The sequence below is a fragment of the Lipophrys pholis genome, assembly GCF_963383615.2.
Source record: "Lipophrys pholis genome assembly, chromosome: 2".
In the NCBI taxonomy this organism is placed as follows: Eukaryota; Metazoa; Chordata; class Actinopteri; order Blenniiformes; family Blenniidae; genus Lipophrys; species Lipophrys pholis.
The window spans coordinates 2,481,041-2,499,932 of NC_137636.1; the positions used below are offsets into that span (position 1 = coordinate 2,481,041).

At 40.1% G+C, this 18,892-nt stretch overlaps 1 protein-coding gene across 2 annotated transcripts in view; it reads right to left on the reverse strand.

Moving 5' to 3' along the window:
- The window catches only part of tspan4a (tetraspanin 4a), a gene marked incomplete at its 5' end in the record, with an annotated part of 270,648 nt that extends 252,085 nt beyond the window's left edge, over positions 1 to 18,563 (reverse strand). The window contains one exon of one of the 2 annotated variants that reach the window (XM_080458286.1): positions 18,516 to 18,563. Of the gene's footprint in view, positions 1 to 18,508 lie in introns of both variants that reach the window. The other variant, XM_080458285.1, reaches the window with a different exon arrangement.
- Between the last annotated feature and the right edge of the window lie 329 nt (positions 18,564 to 18,892).

Here is an 18,892-nt window from a genome sequence, read left to right on the forward strand (position 1 = left end):
GTCACTTTACAGTATTTTTCAGATTCCATGTCTTTTTAGATGTGTGACATGTATGTTTTTTTGTTTGTTTTTATAAAGGCAGACTTTGTTAACGTTGAGTATCTTGCTTCTTCCAGATTATATTAAACGGATTCAAAAAGTTCTGATAAATTGTTATATTAAAATAATTCAAATTGGATTTGACAGTGAATGTCACGACTTGTTCTGATATAAATTATGCTTTTGCCTGCAGTTGGACACAAGCAATGAAGAGGTGGAGTCCATTGTATCTGAAACAGCCAGCAATGACGAAGACCCCAACTACTGTCCCTCTTCAAGTGAATCCAGCAATGAAGAAAGTGCTTCACTGCTGAGAAACACTTCCAGTGAGAATGACTTCGGTTCAGACTCAAATAAAAAAGAACAAAGAGGCAAGTGCATGATCAAGAAAAAGAAAAACACCAAAACGTATATTCACAGAAAAAACAAACAACAAACGGTTGAAGAGACAACTATGACTGTAAAAACGTGTACCCAAAGGAAAGACAAAAAACGAGTATGGGACAAAAAACATTACTGTCTTTACTGCTCTCAGCCAAAGGCCAAGATGGCAAGACATTTGCAGTCAAAGCACATGGAATTCAAAGATGTAGCTTATGCCTTCAGCTTTCCTTCGAAATCACATGATAGAAAGGCACTACTTGAAAAAATAAGAAACAAAGGGGATTTCAAGCACAATAGTGAAGTCATAAAAAAAGGCAAAGGACAACTGATCACGTGGAAGCAGCCCTCTGAAGAGGCCTCGGTGGAGGATTATCTTCCATGTACTTCTTGTCTTGCAATGTTCAAAAAAAAAGACCTATGGAAACACAACTCCAAATGCGGACGCAGAGAGTTCCCTGTGACAGAAGACAACACAAACACAAGAAGAAAAGTACAGAGCAGCGCTGCACGCCTGCTACCAATAGCGACTTCCTCCAGTGGATGTCAGACAGTCATCAATAACATGCGACAGGATGATGTGTCCTTTCACATCAGGAGTGACCCATTAATTTGCAACTACGGTGAATCGTTATTTGCAAAACATGGGCGTATGAAGTCCAGACACCAGTACATTGCACAACGATTGAGGGAGCTCGGCCGATTCATGCTGGTTGCTAAAAAAATGGACAAGACAGTAAAAAATCTGGAAGATTTATGCACACCATCCAAATTTCAGTTGGTTGTCAACGTGACAAAGAAATGCACAGAATTTAGTCCAGGTAAAAATGAGTATGGAAAACCATCCTCAGCTGTCAAAATCGGATTCTGCCTAAAAGGGGCTGTGGAGGTCCTGATTGGACAGAAAATCATGAACGATGATGACCTGGGAGAGAGTCGGGCCAAAAAATTTCTGGAACTTTTTGAAAGAAACTGGAAAAATGAAGTTTCCGTCAGCGCTCACCAAACCATCCAGGAAAAAAGATGGAATAAAGAGGATGACATCCCCCTCACCAAAAACGTGGTTGTTCTCAGGGACCACCTGAGAATGGTAGAAGATGAAGCAAGGAAGGAACTGACCGAACGGGCAAGTTTAACAGCATACAAATTGTTAAATGAGAGTGTTCTGGCCCAAGTCATTATCTTTAACAAGCGAAGGGAAGGTGAAGCATCACGCATGAGCCTTGACTTCTACAAGACTGCAAGTAAAAGTCCCATTAATGAGGACATATTTGAAACCCTTTCTCCCTTGGAAAAGGAGCTTAGCAAGCTATTAACTCGGATTGAAATCCGGGGGAAAAGAGGAAAGAAGGTCCCTGTCTTCTTCACAGAGCGAATGAAGGAATCCATTGACTTGTTGATTAAAAGTAGGGCTGAAGTTGGCATACCTGCAGAAAACCCTCATCTCTTTGCAAGACCTGGCGCACTGACAAACATACGTGGATGTGACTGTCTGCGAAAATATGCAAAGGAAAGCAAAGCAGAAAACCCTGAACTCCTGAGATCCACCAAACTACGAAAACAGGTTGCCACACTGTGCCAACTCCTGGATCTTAGTGAACAAGAGCTGGAGCAGGTCGCCACGTTCATGGGACATGACATCCGAGTTCACCGTGACTTTTACAGACAGACGGACAAAACATTCCAAATCGCCAAAATAAGCAAACTTTTGTTTGCCATGGAGCAAGGCACTGGGACCTTGAAAGGGAAGAACCTCAACACAATAGATGTGGTTGTCTGTGGTATGTATTCACTGTAACTGATACTGTTTAGTCAGGCTTTTCTATGGTAATCTTGAGTAGATTTTTTACAACCTTGTTTAGTTTGCTATATCAATTGATCAAATGAGTTTTTGTATATCAGGATTCTTTTTAACAACTGAACATTACTCTTTGACCTTTCTTTATCTTCCACAGGTGAAAATCCCACATCCTCCGAGGCTGAAGCAAAAAATGAACGTAAAAGAAGAATGGTTGAGGGTATGTGTCTAAGAATTAGGTTTTGTTCCATTTTAACATGTCTATATTGGAGCTTCTATTATAGATTAATTAATAGATGGGAAGAATGTATTATATTCATCCAAAAGGGTCAAATTTAAAAGGAATTGGAAAATATCAACATTCAAAACAATCAGTCAGCTAATCTTTTATTATGCCACTGTCTTTATATATTTAAACAAGTCTGACAAGTGAGCCCGAGACTCAAACTTAAGTTTTAAAGGGAATCTCACTATGTAGCTGAAGGTGATGTACGTAAGTATGTATATATTAACTGTCCTGTTTACATATGGGACAGAAAATGAGAAAATGCTGTGAATACACTAATGTCCACCAAAAAACCCTCCTCTATGAAGTTTATCTGAAGATCATTTGGGTATGTAAACACTCACTGTCAGTTCTTCCTTGTTTACCAGACGGATGTTCCAACCAATCGTCCTGCAAAGAAGTGCCTGGTTCCACCAGTGAGGATGGGACATCCAAACAGGAAGGTCAGTTAAACATTATGAAAATTATTAGATGATTGAGTTTTGATGAGATAAAATTCTATTTTTATTAATTTTAGTTAAGGAACGTGAATTTTGAAATTTAGCAAATTAACAAAACCTCCTGCATCTGTGAAAGGAGCAACCAAATTATATCATATCACATCATGTAGAAGACAAATATTCACTACAGTCCTCACTGTTCCCTCCTTACCTAGTCTCTCATTTCGTTTTTATGAAATGTGTAGATGAGAAGCTACAAGCAGAGGAGCAGTTTGATTGAAAACAGAGAAGGCTTCTATTGTGTAGCTAAGCAAGCAGATCCAGGATCAGATGGGATGTAAAGTTCACTCAGAGAACACAGTGAGAACAAAGGCAGAGATCTTCAGATGGTAGTGAACAGCCAAGAATTAAGACAATTGTAAGAGTAAGAACAATTGGTTTTAAAATGACTCATACACTGGTAAAAGTAAAAATGTATTGTAATTTTTGTAGGCAGCTAAGTTCCAGTTCATTCCTATGAACTGCACTCATAAAACCAGTGCAACTGACTGTTTGTCGATGCTTCTACATAATACAAAGTAATACAAAGTAAGTCAGATGGCCAGTACTTACATTAAGCCCAACCTAATACAGTGTAAGGTACTTGAGTAGCGCTCAACATTATACAGGATGTTAAATCTGAATGGTAAAACCAAACCAAACCCACTGATTATTCCACTGATGTGATTTTTAAATCTATAATTGGTCAAAGTTGGCCTTCATCCGTTTTACCCTGTAAAACATAATTTAATGTTAATGACATTTTATTTCTTGAAACATTTAAAAATAACCTTGAAATATTATTCAACAACACTCTGGGGTTTAGGTTCTCATTTTGGAAGTATTGCTAAGTGATCTCTAAAGAGTGATTTATTACTTGAAGTTTCATGAACTAAAAAGCACTAATGTTGATCTGTTACTGTTGTAGATCAAAGTCCAGACACCACCTTGGTGGAGAACATTTCCCAAAAGAAGAGAAGAAAAGGTGAGTTCTTTCAGATTTGCTGAGCCAGGGGTGCCCAAGTTTGGTCCTGGAGGGCTGGTGTCCTGCAAGTTTTAGTTCTCTTCCTGCTGCAGTATACCTGAATCTAATGATGATGTCATCACCAAGGTTGTGAAAAAGCTCAATAACAAGCCCCTCATTGCAATCAGGTGTGCTGCTGCAACTGGGAGGAGCTAAAACATGCAGGACTCTGGCCCTCCAGGACCGAATTTGGGTACCCCTGGAGCAGTCTTACTGAGAAGCAGCTGGTTCTCGGACTATCTCTGCTGTGCATGAACCAAGCCAGGAGGAAGTCTACCTGCTCATCTGTGTTTAAATCATACAGAATCTGCTTTGTCTTTGTCATTTTTAGAGTTACCAGAAGAGAAAGTAAGGAGACCATGGAGTGAAGGCGAAAAAGAGGCTGTCCAGAAATGTCTTGGACATTACATTGAGGAGCGCAGAGTTCCTGGCAAAGAGGACTGCGCAGACTGCGTGAGCAAGGAGAAGGTCCTGCATCAGCGTTCCTGGAAAGATGTGAAAAACTTTGTACATAACAGAATTGTAACTCTAAACCGTAAATCTGCTTCACGTAAACTGAAGTATTGAGGTACACACACACGTATCCAGATCAAGGCAAGTACGCATACATGCAAATAGAACACATATATGTTCTCTCATTCATGAGAGTTTGAATTTAGAAAGTAAAGATTTCTTTGTAAAAAATGTTTTTTCAGTTCAAAATGCTTAATTTTTGCAAAAAAGGAGGTAAATTCTGCTCCAAATTTAAATTCAATGTACTCTTTGGTCCCATTTTCTGTTAAAAAAAACAGTCAGAGTTTGTGTTCTAGGTTCCCAAAGAAAGTTTATGTTTTGGACTTAAAGACTAAAAAAATGCAATCCAAATTTGCTTACAAGATAGTGAATCTTGCTTAGAATTATATTTTTGACTTTAATGTCCCACTTTTTTGGAACTAATCAGCCAATTTTGACGGAAACTGAATCATAAGAACAAAAGGCACCTAATTTTAAACGGTAAATGTTACAATTTAATGTTCAGGTTTCCTTCCTGTTTATTTACAGGAATACTTTAGTTTTATTCTGACACAGTCGAGAGAGTTTTGGGGGATGTCGTTGACATTTAACACCCAATTATTTGAGGGAAATTTTTATATTTTATATATCTTATTTAATTTTGTCAACAACTCAACCTCAACTATATCCTAGGTGTTTCTTTTAATTTTTCCTTGTTTACAAATTGAGACCTATGTTTAATATAAATTTAAAATGATCTAACACTCACAGAGATGATAGTGAGTCTTTATGCAAACCTTTTTTTTTTTCAGGTGGGTTTTTTCTTTATTTATATCCTACTTCTCAGAGGGAAAGAAGTGAAAAAATAATGTAAAGAGCATTTTTGCAGTTTTTCGTAAGAGGAAAAATGGGTTCCAACTGGCCTAATCTTTATTTTTTGTAATTACACTACTTTATTTGCTGTTGTAGTATGGTAAGCGGGATGAAGAAGATGCCCCACCTCTGTCTCTCTGGAGTATTGAAGAATTTCAGTCATGATTAATGTTAAAAAACAATAAATATTGTTCTGTTCACTGGCATTTCTTGGAATTTATTTAACTGTTTAAGTATTTTGAATATAAAGGGCAGTAATCACACAGTAATGGTGCTGATGTACAGTGCATGCTTGTCAGATGAAGGGGCACATTTATCTTTTTAACATCATTTACTAATGTCTTCAAACAAAGCCAGACTGATTATTGCATATTTTTCATTTCTTCTTTATTATCGTATTTCTTTACATAAAAGCATAAAAACACCATTAGTCACTGAAAGAAAAGACATGAGATAGTTTAATTTAATCAAAGTTGAATCGGACTGAACAGCGCCCCCTGGGCAAGTCCTCAGATTGGTGGAGTAAAACTTTTAGAGGTGATTTTTTTTTTCTCAGTGTTTTTATAGGAATCTGAGGTGGTAAATGGACTTAGGGAGCCATCTAAAGGTGATGTGTGGTACTCTTTGTTCTCTAAACATTGCAGAAAGGGTGGTCCTCACTTCCACTGTGACCATTCATAGTCCTCAGTTCTATGCCTGTACAGGACTGTGTGTGTGTGTGTGTGTGTGTGTGTGTGTGTGTGTGCAGCGATGCTGATAACGCATTACTTTCATATGACCACTTTCTTCAGTAACGACTAATCTAATGCGTTACCATAACAAAACCAGTAATTAACAGATTACAGTTCCTTATCCAGGTCGCTGTGCTTTACTCTTGTATTGTTCAGCAGGACGTTGGAAAGGAAGACGAGTTTCTGGTCCGTAAAGCCGCTTTAGTACTGAACAGAACCGAGAAGCCTCTTCATTCTCCTCCAAATGGACACACACATTCGGTCTCACCTGACCCGCCCCCCCTCCACTCTCAGCCAATCACAGAGCAACTGGCTCTAATGGTGCGTTCAGGTGACACAAAAGAACAGGAACCAACAAACATCATCACTAAACCTTAACATTGCAACAAGAACACAACTGCAGAGATGTTACACTATTTTTGTAATTTTCCTGAGAAAAAAATATATATTGGCAGGAAGCCCCGCCCCTTTTTTCAATCCATCCATCAATCAATCAATCAATCGATGGCTATTTGTCCCCGGGGTGGGGGGCAATTAAATGGTAGCACAGAGCAGTCAGTGCAAATAAATGAATAGATAAATAATGCAACAACAGACAACAACTACATCGAGGGGTAAATAAATACCAGTAATGGTAAAGTTCAACGGCAAGTACAACAAAGAATGAAGGTCAAAGGTTAAATATGTGTCAAGAGGAGGTCAGGCAGTGATCAGAACTGAGCTTTTGGCAAAACCGGTTGTGATTTTTATGTTGAAATGGTGGGGGGTGTTGTTGGTAACTTAAAAAGTTACTTGTAATCTAACTTAGTTACTTTTAAAAACAAGTCATCAGGAAAGTAACAGTTACTTTTTAAACGAGTGACTACTAGCAAGTAATCGTATCACTTTTTCAAGGTGTGTGTGTGTGCGTGTGCGTGCGTGTGCGTGTGTGAGCGATCAAAATAATGACCAACCACAGCAAACAGAAATCAATCCTGTGTATTGATTGTGGTGTTCCGTCATTAAATCAAAATGGAACTGGAACCTTTCTCTTCGATGAGGAAGCTGATTGTGTTTTACGATGCTCAGTTTGAAAAGTGCTCGACAACCTGGCAGATAACAAAATACAGTGCTACAGAGCCAAAGTGCTCCAGTGGCTGATGCCCAAAAGATGCCCATAACACACACACACACACTCACACACACACACACACACACACACACACACACACACACACACACACACACACACACACACACATGAATGAGTTTTTCATTCACAGTCTGTGCACTTGCTTGAAGTGAACGGTTCACTCAGGCTTCCCGTTGAGCAGGAGGAAAACTACAGATTTTGAACTTGGAGATGCGACGAGTAAACAAAGACACATCTGAGGGGGATTGAAGCTCCGAGTCGAGCCAAAGATGTCTCTGTTTAAACGGATGAAGTTTTCCTGAACTTGTAAGAACAGACAATTAAAGTGTGTGTTCAATTTTTCATGAGAGGAAACTCTCTGTCATCTGCCTGGCGCTGATTCCATGAGTTTACTTTGAATTCATGGTGGCACATTTCAGGACGTCATGAAAGCTTGAAAACTTTCTGACGCTATTGTGGTGAAAGATGCTCCCCATTTTAAAGTCATGAAAATTGATTTATTTATTTTTTTTTTTTTCTGTGAGGCCACAGCGTGATCTGTGTCTGGGGAGCCAGACTCCACCAACTTACATTAAATCCATTAACATCAGGCTGCCAGTCGCTGCTAGAAACTCCTGTAAATGAGAGTCAAGCTCTTCCCGAGGTCTTGCTTTCATTCCTGCCGGGTGTCGAACATCAAGCCTGTGATCCAGAATCGGCCCACTAGAGGGCTTTGATCGGATCGGCTCCACCACATTGCAAAGTCAAAAAATACAAAAGAAACAAAACCTGTAATTTTCTTCAATAAAAGTAGCTCCTGCTCATCCTTGTTAGACTGTTTTAAGACCTATTTATGTGAAAACTAGTCAATAGATTAAAGAAAATTAACAAATTAATTGCACAATTTTCTGTAATTAATTGCGATTAATCACATTTTTTTTTCTACTTAACACCGAAGCTTATAATGCATTTTTATTCATGGAAAACCGTGGAATTAACGTCGACTCAATACACAGAAGCTACATTTAAATTCAAAGACTATTTTTATAACTTCCTTTTAGCTTTGAGTGAACGCTGTTTCTCTCTCCAAGTTTAGAAATAAATAAATAAATGAATATGCAAACGTCTTACATGAACAACATTGCAATAATATGCGGTAAAATACACCAACACACACATACAAGAGAGCGAGGGAAAGAGATAAAGAGGAGAAATTAATCATTTACCTGTAAGTAGTTTCTCCAGCTTTAGCAGTTTGGTGGCTACTGATCAGCCAACATGGCAACCTGCTGTTTTGAGGCAGAACTACTTCTGTGGTCGTTAAATTCGGCTTTACAAAGTAAAGCTAATGACTTTAACTTTCGAGTTCTACAACGAGCTGTCAGGCACTTTTTTACAGTGAAACTTTCTGCCTTAATATTAATAATAATATTCTGCTTGGTGTTTCTGCTGCTCTGGAGCCGAGGTGCTACACTCATAGACAGCTGCACCGCAATGGAAGAAAGAAGGAAACAAAACAGCTTTAATTACGTTACTTTTTTTTTTTAACAAGTTAAACGTTTTAAAACGTGTTATATTTGACAGAACCGGTCAAAACATATTGTTTTGGGGTTTTTCTGAAAAGTTTCATATTAACACGGCAATGTCTTGAAAACTATGTGTTACTGTTGAACTATTCTCACTTGAACGTTCTTCTGGTTTGCTGCTCTGCCATCTTGGCCTCAGTGACTCACAGAGACAATAGTTTTTGTAATGTAAATATGGAACAACCTCAGAACTTTGAGAAAAAGCCCTGGAGTCCCCCTTGAGGAGAGGAGGATAATTGCGGGTCAAGAATCCTCCACTTTTGGCCCGCAGAGCACCGTAAGTGGGTCACGGGTCACAGGAAGTATCCAGACTGCGGCTATAATACTCCCCTCATGTTGAAACCGTCTCTTTCCTCCACCTAAAGTGGAGGGGGAGCACTGGCCGGAGCCTGTATGAATCGCATGGTGAATATGATGTTTTTGTTAATTGTGTAAACGATCACTATCTCAGGTCTGTTGTCCTTTGCCAGCCACAGCTTTGAAACATGCAGGATACCTGGAAAATATGTGACTCAAAGTCCCAGAAGAGTTTGGATTGGGAGTCATGGCACTCTGAAAGAAAACATTGCTATTTACTGTGGTTGCAGTGCAGTAGCAGCTGCAACAGCAGCGTTTCAGAAAAGTATAGATAGAGTATAGATAGAGAGGGAGTCAGAGCGTTTTCAAAAAGTTGTGTATTCAGGAGCACTGTTGTCGAGTAAATGGACTCCCAAAACGCTTCGAAAGTTTTTCCATTGTCACTTGAAATCGTTGTCATGTGATAGTTTTTAGGCTATTTAAGACCTCGCGGGCCTGTATGTGGCCACTGAATTTCAATAAAAGTAGAAAGTCCTAACTTATACATATATTTAAAAAAAAAGATCAGGATGAAAAGCTTGTGAAGAAAAAGTTTGGTGAGAAAATATAGAAGATGTACAGAAACTGCTCCCTGCAATGCGAAATGACATGTAAAGATTAGTTTGGACTTTCACCACCAAGAAGGCTAAAACAAACATAAAAAAATACAGTCGGGCACAAAATGTAAATGCTTTCTGCTATTTTTATCACTTTCAAAGAAGCTGAAGAGCCTAAACAGAAGGAAGAGAGTATAGGTCTGGGCATGTCTGAGTGGAGGAAATTATGGTGGAGGGAGTGAGATAAAGGGGAGGCGACATCAAGAAATGTATTCAGGGAGGCGGGGGGGTGGCGGGGGGGGTGGCTGGCTTGTATATTTTTCTGTGTTAAACTGGGCGTGAGACCGGGAGTCAGCAGCGCTGAGAGAGTGTGGTTATGGCTTGTGGTTTTTCACTCGGCGCTAACGTCGCAGCAGACTTCTCAACAAGCAGGAACAGACAAAATAGACCCTTCAAAATGTGAGAGGCCACGCTGGTGCCTCACAGCCTGAGCACAGACGCCAGAAGAAAGAAAAAAAAAAAAAGTAGGACCAGTGCTGAGTGTGACATAGAGTGCATGCTGTTAAGTGCAAATTATTGTCACTGTGACTACGCTTGTCAAGCATGCTCAACTTCAATTTCCTCTTCTTAGTGTTCAGCACAACCTAAACAACCCATAGGTACGGGACTCGTCGCACACGTCCCCTCGGGAAGAACATTAAGGGTATTATTACACTCCTGGTTTTATGCCGACTAAACAAACAATCCATTATGGAAGTAGGAGTGCTTTACAAGTGATGATATTGTTACCTTCGGAGCAGGGAAATAAACACACCTCTCGATACACCCTCTAACTTTTATCCCCACCTAAGGGAAGGGTATAATTTCCCTCCCTTGCATAGTGATAAAGTTCTCCTAAAAACATGCTGGACAAAGAAAAACCTAATAAAAGTCCTTAAAATCTTAATAAACTCGACACTCACACACCTTTTGTATGAGACGTAGCTGTAAATTAAGTTTGAATGACATATTTATGATGTGAGAGACGGCGAGCCGACAGATATCAGAGATAGAAATGTAAAATATCAAACATTTAAGCACGTTTACCTTCGTGATTATGGAACATCAGGCGGGTTTTCCAGGTCAGGCAAAATACTCTGAGGAGTTTATCCTTACTGATTAATGCACAATGTGATTTAATAAGTCTGAAAATGCTTCTGTTGTTTGTGACTGCATCTAATGCATTTTAAAGATTTGTTGTAAACCTGCTCAGCCTTTAGCAGAGAAGCTGCAGTTATTGTCGTGAGAGTCGTTTCCTCCACCGGCTCCCCGTCGCTCTTATTTGTCAACTTTGTTATCGGAGTTAAGTGACGTTCACGTGACGTTTTAAGTGAAAACTCGTTGTTTTTGCCTTTTTAGTTTTTTCAGGAACGTTTGTTTTCAAAACAAAACGTTGTAAACACAAAACTGTTCGGAATCAATGACAGAAAAACGACGCGTTGTTACATAAACAAGGCCAAAGTCTCTGTGACTGAAGTAGTTTTTTTTGTATTTTTATTATTATATATTTATATTATATTATATATATATATATATTATATATTTATGATTTTTTATTAGTCTTGTGTTTCATTTTGAGCTCATTACAGCAACATAATAATCTATTTCATTGGTATTTTTACCGAAATATGAAGCCGTTTTCAGAATATTCCCATCATTATTACTTCTTTATCTAATGTCCTTGCATTCCAAATGAGATTTAATTTACTTTATTTTATGTCCTTCTGCATGGTTGGCTTTACTTCAATGCCAAACTGTAACATTAAACCTAAACTCCCTCCCCCACACCAGAAACACGTTTTACATGCTTTAAGATCCATCCTCTCCAGAAATCTCTGCTTTGAATGAAAACGTGTCTGAAGTGGGAGAAACATGAAGTTACCGTGTAAAAATCCTAAAAATGACTCCAGCTCCCTCTTTAGAAGCCACACAGTCGGTCGATATGCAAAATACATTTCACCCGTGAAGTTTAACGTCTTCTATTAAAGAGAGAAGGTTTATTCTCAGTGTGCGGGAGGTTTATACGTCATGCTTGTGTACCAGGATCAACACCGTCTAGGCCAACTCTATGTGTTTGTGAGCGCAGATTTACTTTCCTCCTTCGGCAAATAAAAGTTAAAAGCAGGCCTCTAGTCTTAAGCTATGCACAAACAGTGCGCTGCACGGTGATGCTCAAACCTTAAACCGTGAGGAAATAAAGAGAAATGAAATGAACACATTTGAACATCATATCAGCAAGTATCAGAGTCTGTCGGTGTCATGCTTCTTTGACCTTAGACTGGTTTTTGCTGATTCAGCTCATATTGCAACCGTTTTCTTCATGTGTAAGACACAATATATATTGGGTTTTATTGTCAATTGTGTAGGTATTCTCAGACGCAGAAAGCAAGACAAGTCTAATAAAGTCTAAATATATAGAAATATATACATACAAGATCAAATATTTGCAGTAAAATGATTGAAACAACACAGCAATACAAACAAATGATCCTGAGACTGAAACCAAAGTCACTGCATTTACATAAAGTGAAACAGGAATTTAGAATTAAATATGGAATTAAATAAACATGCTTTGTACATGAAGTGCGAAACTGATTTGGAATTACACTCAAAACGTGTTTGGCCTACAGGTTACTTACGGTGTTCCCAGAGTCACAAGCAAACAAGATGAAGCCGTTTTTAGTTCCTACACTTCCTACACCTCACCTGTGGAACAAACCTCCTGAACACCTGAGAACTGCTGACACACTCGATTCTTTCAAGTCAGGACTTAAAAACATGATTATTTGCACAAGTTTTCAACTATGATCCATGTTCATTTATAAACAGTAGTAATTCACATTTCATATTGGGAAAATTCACATTTGGAACAGCGATTGAGAGACGCGATTGAGTCGACTGGACTTGGAGTCCAGAAGCTGAAGCGTCGAGTCCGTGAAGACCCGGTTTTCTCTTGGATCGGATTCGAGGAAGACGCATCACAGTGTGGCCAAGTTCTTTGGAACAACTTATCCTCCAGTTCTGGTCTGGTGCTTCAAACACTTAGCTTGGGAAGTTCTTAGGTTCCGTTCACGCTGCAGGTGTTGATGCTCCATCCCGATTTCTTACTGAGATCCAAATACGCTGTTTACCGAAGTGACCGTGGGTGGAGACTCACTGGCACAAAACCTCGCATCCCGTCACCTGCGTCTTCCACGGCCACTTCTTCCAGTTTCTCCTCACAGTTTTGCTTTGCCGCTTCCTGAACCGCAGATTTGTGACGTCAGCCTTGCATCAATGACGGTGAAGTCACACACATGCGACTCCGCCGTTCAGACATCAGATGCATTTCTCAGTCGGTACCACGTATGATCGAGGCCTGGGTCTGGTGTGCAAAGAAATCTGAATTGCAACGTTCACACAGCCACAGAGCAGATCTGCTTCTGGGTCACTTGTGAGCGGAAAATTGGAATTCGGTCTCATTTCCCTGCGGTGTGAACGTAGCTTTACTTTGTATTCTGAGTTCTTGGTCTGGGTTTGAGTTTGAGTGGACCAATTCACGCGAGTCACAGCTTCGTGTGGCGGGGCAGAGTTTCTCGTGTGACGGTCGCTCCACTTTCGACTTTGTAGGAAAGCAGTTTCAAAACGTGTGAGCGGGATACTGCTCACTCTCATTCTACAAAACAAGGGGGTCAAGGTGCCGAGGAGGTTGTTTTGTACAGGACGTAAGCAATAGATCTGACTCATTTTATTACCTTTATCCTAATAAAGCTTTTACTTTATTTATTCTCATTTTCATGCTGTTTTTAATCCCTTTGTTTTAATGTCATTCTTAATCGCTTTGTTTTAATGCATTTCCACTATAAATTGCCTGGTGCTGATGTAGAAATAAATTTTCCTTGCCTTGCCTTTCTGCAACACCTATATATGATGTAAATATTAATAAAAATGTAAAATGAATGCATTTCTATTTCAGGAAAAAGATCTAATATAACACCCTTTAGGTACTTTTCAATACATTCTGCTGCTTATTTAACCCATCACAACCATTAAACATTAATCTCCCTATGCCTGTTTGGCTTAATAACTATTTCATACTGTCCTCGTCACATTTTGCCGCCCGTTAAGGTTTATTGTTTCAGAGAGTAACCCAAGGATGTCTTCTCTCCTTTGTTTTTGTACATTGTGTTTTTGATCTCTCCTCTCACATCTTTTACCTCCAGCTTAATTTCCCCAGTACCTGATAAATTTTTCATTCATTATTCCTTTGCAGGGGTACGAGATCTGAAAAAATGAACTCTTGAAAAAAAAAAAAAAAAAAAAAAACAGTATATGTTGGGAGATACTTGCACACTTCCAGTCCTACGGCTCTCAGCCTTTCTGAGGAGAAGTGGGCTGCAGGAAGACAAGGTTTAAAACTGCAGGTGTAAAATATGCAGGGGGAAGTAAAGGGAAGAGGACCAGCTGAAATAAGAGAAGAAGAAAAAAACTGAATCCGAAGCGGCGCTGTGCACACTGACACACACACACACACAGGCGTGCACACACACACAGGCGTGCACACACACACAGGCGTGCACACACATAGGCGTGCACACACACACCTGCAGGCGGCAGCACAATGCCGCCTTGTTAGATCCACCCTCAGGGGGGGCCAGTGTTTCAGAGGGAACTTTCCAGGGAGTTGCCACACCTTCGCAAGGCCAACAAGTTAACCACAGAGCTGAAGTTGGACAAACAACACCAGCTTCAACAATTTAAAAAAAAAAACCGAACACCTTCTCCGGGTTTTTCACCGCTTCCATCAGAGACGGACAGAACCATCAGAAATCAACAGCCGCTTCGGTCACGACCAGCGAAAACGTGAGGCAGCAGCCGGCTGTCCGGAGCCATCAGCTCATCTGCTCAGCCCTGCTGGAGGTGATGAGATGTGGGAGGACGTGGAGAGGAAGGAAGCTGCCTCCTTCTCTTTACTATGTGCACGTCCTGAAATGTGGCTGACTGTCACGGCGAGCTGGAGGGCGCAGGAGAGAGATTTCATGTGCAGGTTAAATATAGTGCACAAGTTCCATTCTAAAGGGATTATGTGTCATTAAATGCTGTCAGTGTTTGATGCATCAGTCTGTGACGCTCAGACGCTGCGGTTCAAGGGTAGTTTACGTCTTTCATGCACTTATCCTGGAGTTACCCTGCTGTTTACCATCCCCGCTACTTCATGACTGATTCATCTGTTGATTGATACCGATTATCTGTGTGAGGACCATCAGAAATAATTAGGGAAGCCTGTTAAGGGCAGATATGCTGCAATGCAGTTCTCTGAATCAGAATGAGCCACGATTATTATCATATGCGCACCGGCTGCCAGCCAGAGGCAACAAACCAAATTATACTCCGTATTTTAATAAATGTCAAAATAGAATATTCACTGATTTCGCTTTAAGTCAGTTAGTAACTGCTGTATAATAACCTACTTATCTCAGTCAATTACATCAGGGAACTGTTTTAACTTTTAAAAAAAAATAAATACAAAGGTATCAGAGAACCTCTGAGTAGAGATAATGAGGACTGAGTTTTGTTCTCATAATCGTATTTGAAGCCAAATAAAAGCTTACAGCATCTCTAACTGCACGTTTAGAGTCCGTCCATCCACAGATCTAAACATTCATCCATCCTTCTATTTATCCATCATCTCCTCCACCCATGGACGCCTCCCTCGGGAGGTGTTCCGGGCATGTCCCTCCGGTAGGAGGCCTCGGGGCAGACCTAGGACACGCTGGAGAGACTATGTCTTTCGGCTGGCCTGGGAACGCCTCGGGGTCCCACCGGAAGAGCTGGAGGACGTGTCTGGGGCGAGGGAAGTCTGGGCTTCCTTGCTTAGACTGCTGCCCCCGCGACCCGGCCCCGGATAAGCGGAAGAAAATGGATGGATGGATGGATGGATCTCCTCCACTCATCCAATAATTTTGTTGTCATCCATCTATCCCGCCATGCATTGCTCCATCCATCTGATAATATATTCATCACCCACACATCTGTCCAATCTTCCATTCATTTATGCATCATCCATCTATCCACCGTTCATCCAATCACCCATCCATCCACCCGTCCGTCCGTCCATCTTCTGGAGTCACTTTGAGTCACCTAAGCTCATCCTGACGGACCCCGGAGACATTCTCTGGAAAGATGTAATCTCTCTATTCTTGGATCAAACTGAATTCCAACTATTGTTCATCTTCAACATAATGAAACTGCTGCCGTGACCAAGAGAGAGGATTCCATCACTGTCACTGCGCTGACTTCATGATCATATCTTTAAAGCCTTGTTACTTGTTGGTAAAGCATTAAATGTTGTCTGGAATATTTTAATCTCTGATTTACTTATTATGTAAAAAAAGGCCCCATGGATCATCTTAAGCAGGCTCATTTCATGTTTTCACAATGAAAACCAGGCCAGTTGAAGCAGCTTTTAGATCCTGATTCTGGTGGCGGTTCACACGACAACTGTGCTCCCAGCCACATTTAGACATTTTAACATTTAGAAATTGCTTTGACTCCATTGCCGTGGAATCGGGGGAAATTGCAACTTTTTGAAAACGCTGCTGCCACATATGCGCACAGTTGTCATGGTTAATAGTTGACGGACATATTTCTAGTTGAAGTTCGCCGTAATAACAATCCAACGTCGTCTTCTGTCCATACAAATGTCTGTGTACTCGCCATTGGTAATGTTTGTAGCAAATTGTTCATTGCAAACAACAGCACCCACTAGTGGCCCTACAAGAAGACTACATCATTATCAGTGTTTCCCCATTGCTTTTTTTTTTTTAATCTTCCAATCTAGTTTCTTGGTTTTTAACTGCAATTTCAGTATTGTTTTAACCGTCCATTTGCTTTCTATCAGTTTTTTTTTTTTTTTTTCATTTATCTCATGCAACTCTAATATCCCTTTATTGTTTTTTGAGGTTCTTGTAAATCACCTTAAATTCCATGATGTCTCAATATTGCTCTGTAAATACGCTTGCTTAGCCCGATCAGATGCCTGAGCCATCACACAAACTAATTGCAAATTATCCAAGCTAATGCTTTCAATCTGTGGTACTATGTTTGACTAAATCCTCGTCAAAAATCCTGTTTGTTCTATTAAGAGGAAAAACAAGTTGGAAAAGCTTTTCTAAATGAATCCCAGCAACAAATACTTTATGCTCTGTTTATTGAATCGGACAAAACATTCACTCATTACATCTATTAATGAATAATTCTAATTTTAATCACCTACTCTAGAATTTAGATGAGATCATATATTGGATGTGTTTCGGCTTATTTGGCCTAATTGATGTTGTCTAACTACACACTATATTTGCCTGTTTATTATGCACTTTGGTGCAGTCATCCATTAAACTGTATTTTCAGGACGCAGAGTTAAACTTTCAGCTTGTGACTGTGTGGAGTAGTTTTGTCTTGTGATCAGTGTTTTTCCTGTCCATTCATACTTGCATCAGCTGGAGAAATAACATAAACATCGGTCAGTTTAACAACACCTCACACACAGCAGCTTTCCACCAACGCTTCTTCAGAGCAGTTTCAGTATTATAACCTTCATAAAAGTTGCAGGACTCTTATCTTTGTGTATTTACTGTAATAAACCCGCCACTGGGTGTTTATTATAACAACTGGCTAAATAAAAGGGGGGGAGATGTGGCCAGCAGTTAAAAGGTCTGAATCAGGGCTGACATTAACCAGCAACTCCTGAAGGAAGAGTGCAAGCTTTTAAGTATTGATATGTGTTTAGCATAGTGGCTCCTTGCACTGTAGGAGTTATTTTTTTAAGCTGTGGAAAAATGTCAAAATAGTGTTACTTATTCAGGTTTGTTGGAGCTGCACTGCACTCTGGTCCATTGTGGTTCCTGTCAGTGCGTATGAAATACCCTTTCTCAACCTGCAATGGTGCATCTCTCCCGTTTGACAGCTGGGAATCAGTATAAAATGAAACCAGGCATGTTCAGGGTTGCAGTGATAACAAGAATACACTATGAAATAATAAATCTGACCCAAACTTTCACGTTTTCAGGATTTGCAAACACATTTCTCATTAATTCAGCATTCATGGTGGGCATATATTAAAGAGAGCAGCGTCATCTGGAAGATTTTAAGACTTCTGCGAACCTAACATAAGGGCACATTGTATGGCAGTGAATTCCTCTGCACTTTGCCAGCCAGGCTTTGAGAAGTCAGTGAGGCCTTAAGTTCCTGTAACCCCTCGAGAGAAGAAGGAAAAAAAGAGAGAGAGAGAGAGAGAAACTGATGGGAGGGAATAAGTTGAGGAATGGTTGGTATTCTGAAATGTTGTTCTTCTCCACCAGTTTATTTCTGTCAGCTCCGTCGAGCTCCAGGGAACCTTCCCTCAGCCAATCAGAGAGCTCCCTTTCTTACACATCACCACATTTCCACAATCACAACAAGTGAGTGTTGGGAGACAAGAACACACACTGCCCGGCATTGAAGAGGGAGAAGAGCTCAAGCATGATTAAAGTAATCCCGCTCTTAAGTAAACCAATTGTAGCACTCATGAAACCAATTTGCACAAGATAAATGGTGTTAGGATGTTGTTTATCCTTTCTAATTAAACAAAGTCAGCCCCCGAAAGCTCCCGATTTAGCAAATCTAAATCTCTGAAACAAGGTCACTCAGATCAGTTTTGGGGCTACAATTCAAAAGAAGAAGGAGAAATCACAGATGAGATGCTGGACCTTATAACACAAGCTGAATAGTAAGGAAATGTAAAAAAAGAAGGACTTACCACTCACTGGGATTACACTCTGCACTCTCCCCGACTGTCCCTTCTTCCTCACTTGGTGTATGACAAAACTTCACAAGTTGGTCCTATTCCTCAGACTCCCTCCCTTTTTCCTCCCTCTCCCACTTTCTCTCACTTTACAAGGATGCACATGTGACCCTCAACAACCTGCCCAGCAGCAAAATGGCGACATCTAGTGACCATCAGAGACACTACAGAGAAGCTGTGTGACGCCGCAAGCCTCCTGACAAGATCTGCAAGTAATTTATAGGCTAATTTGCTTTGATTCAGAAGGTGATTTAAAAAGCGCAATCTCTGAATACAAATAGCTTCCTGTAATAAATGCAAATAGTTTAGAAATTCCATAAATACTTTGGGTGTTTACCG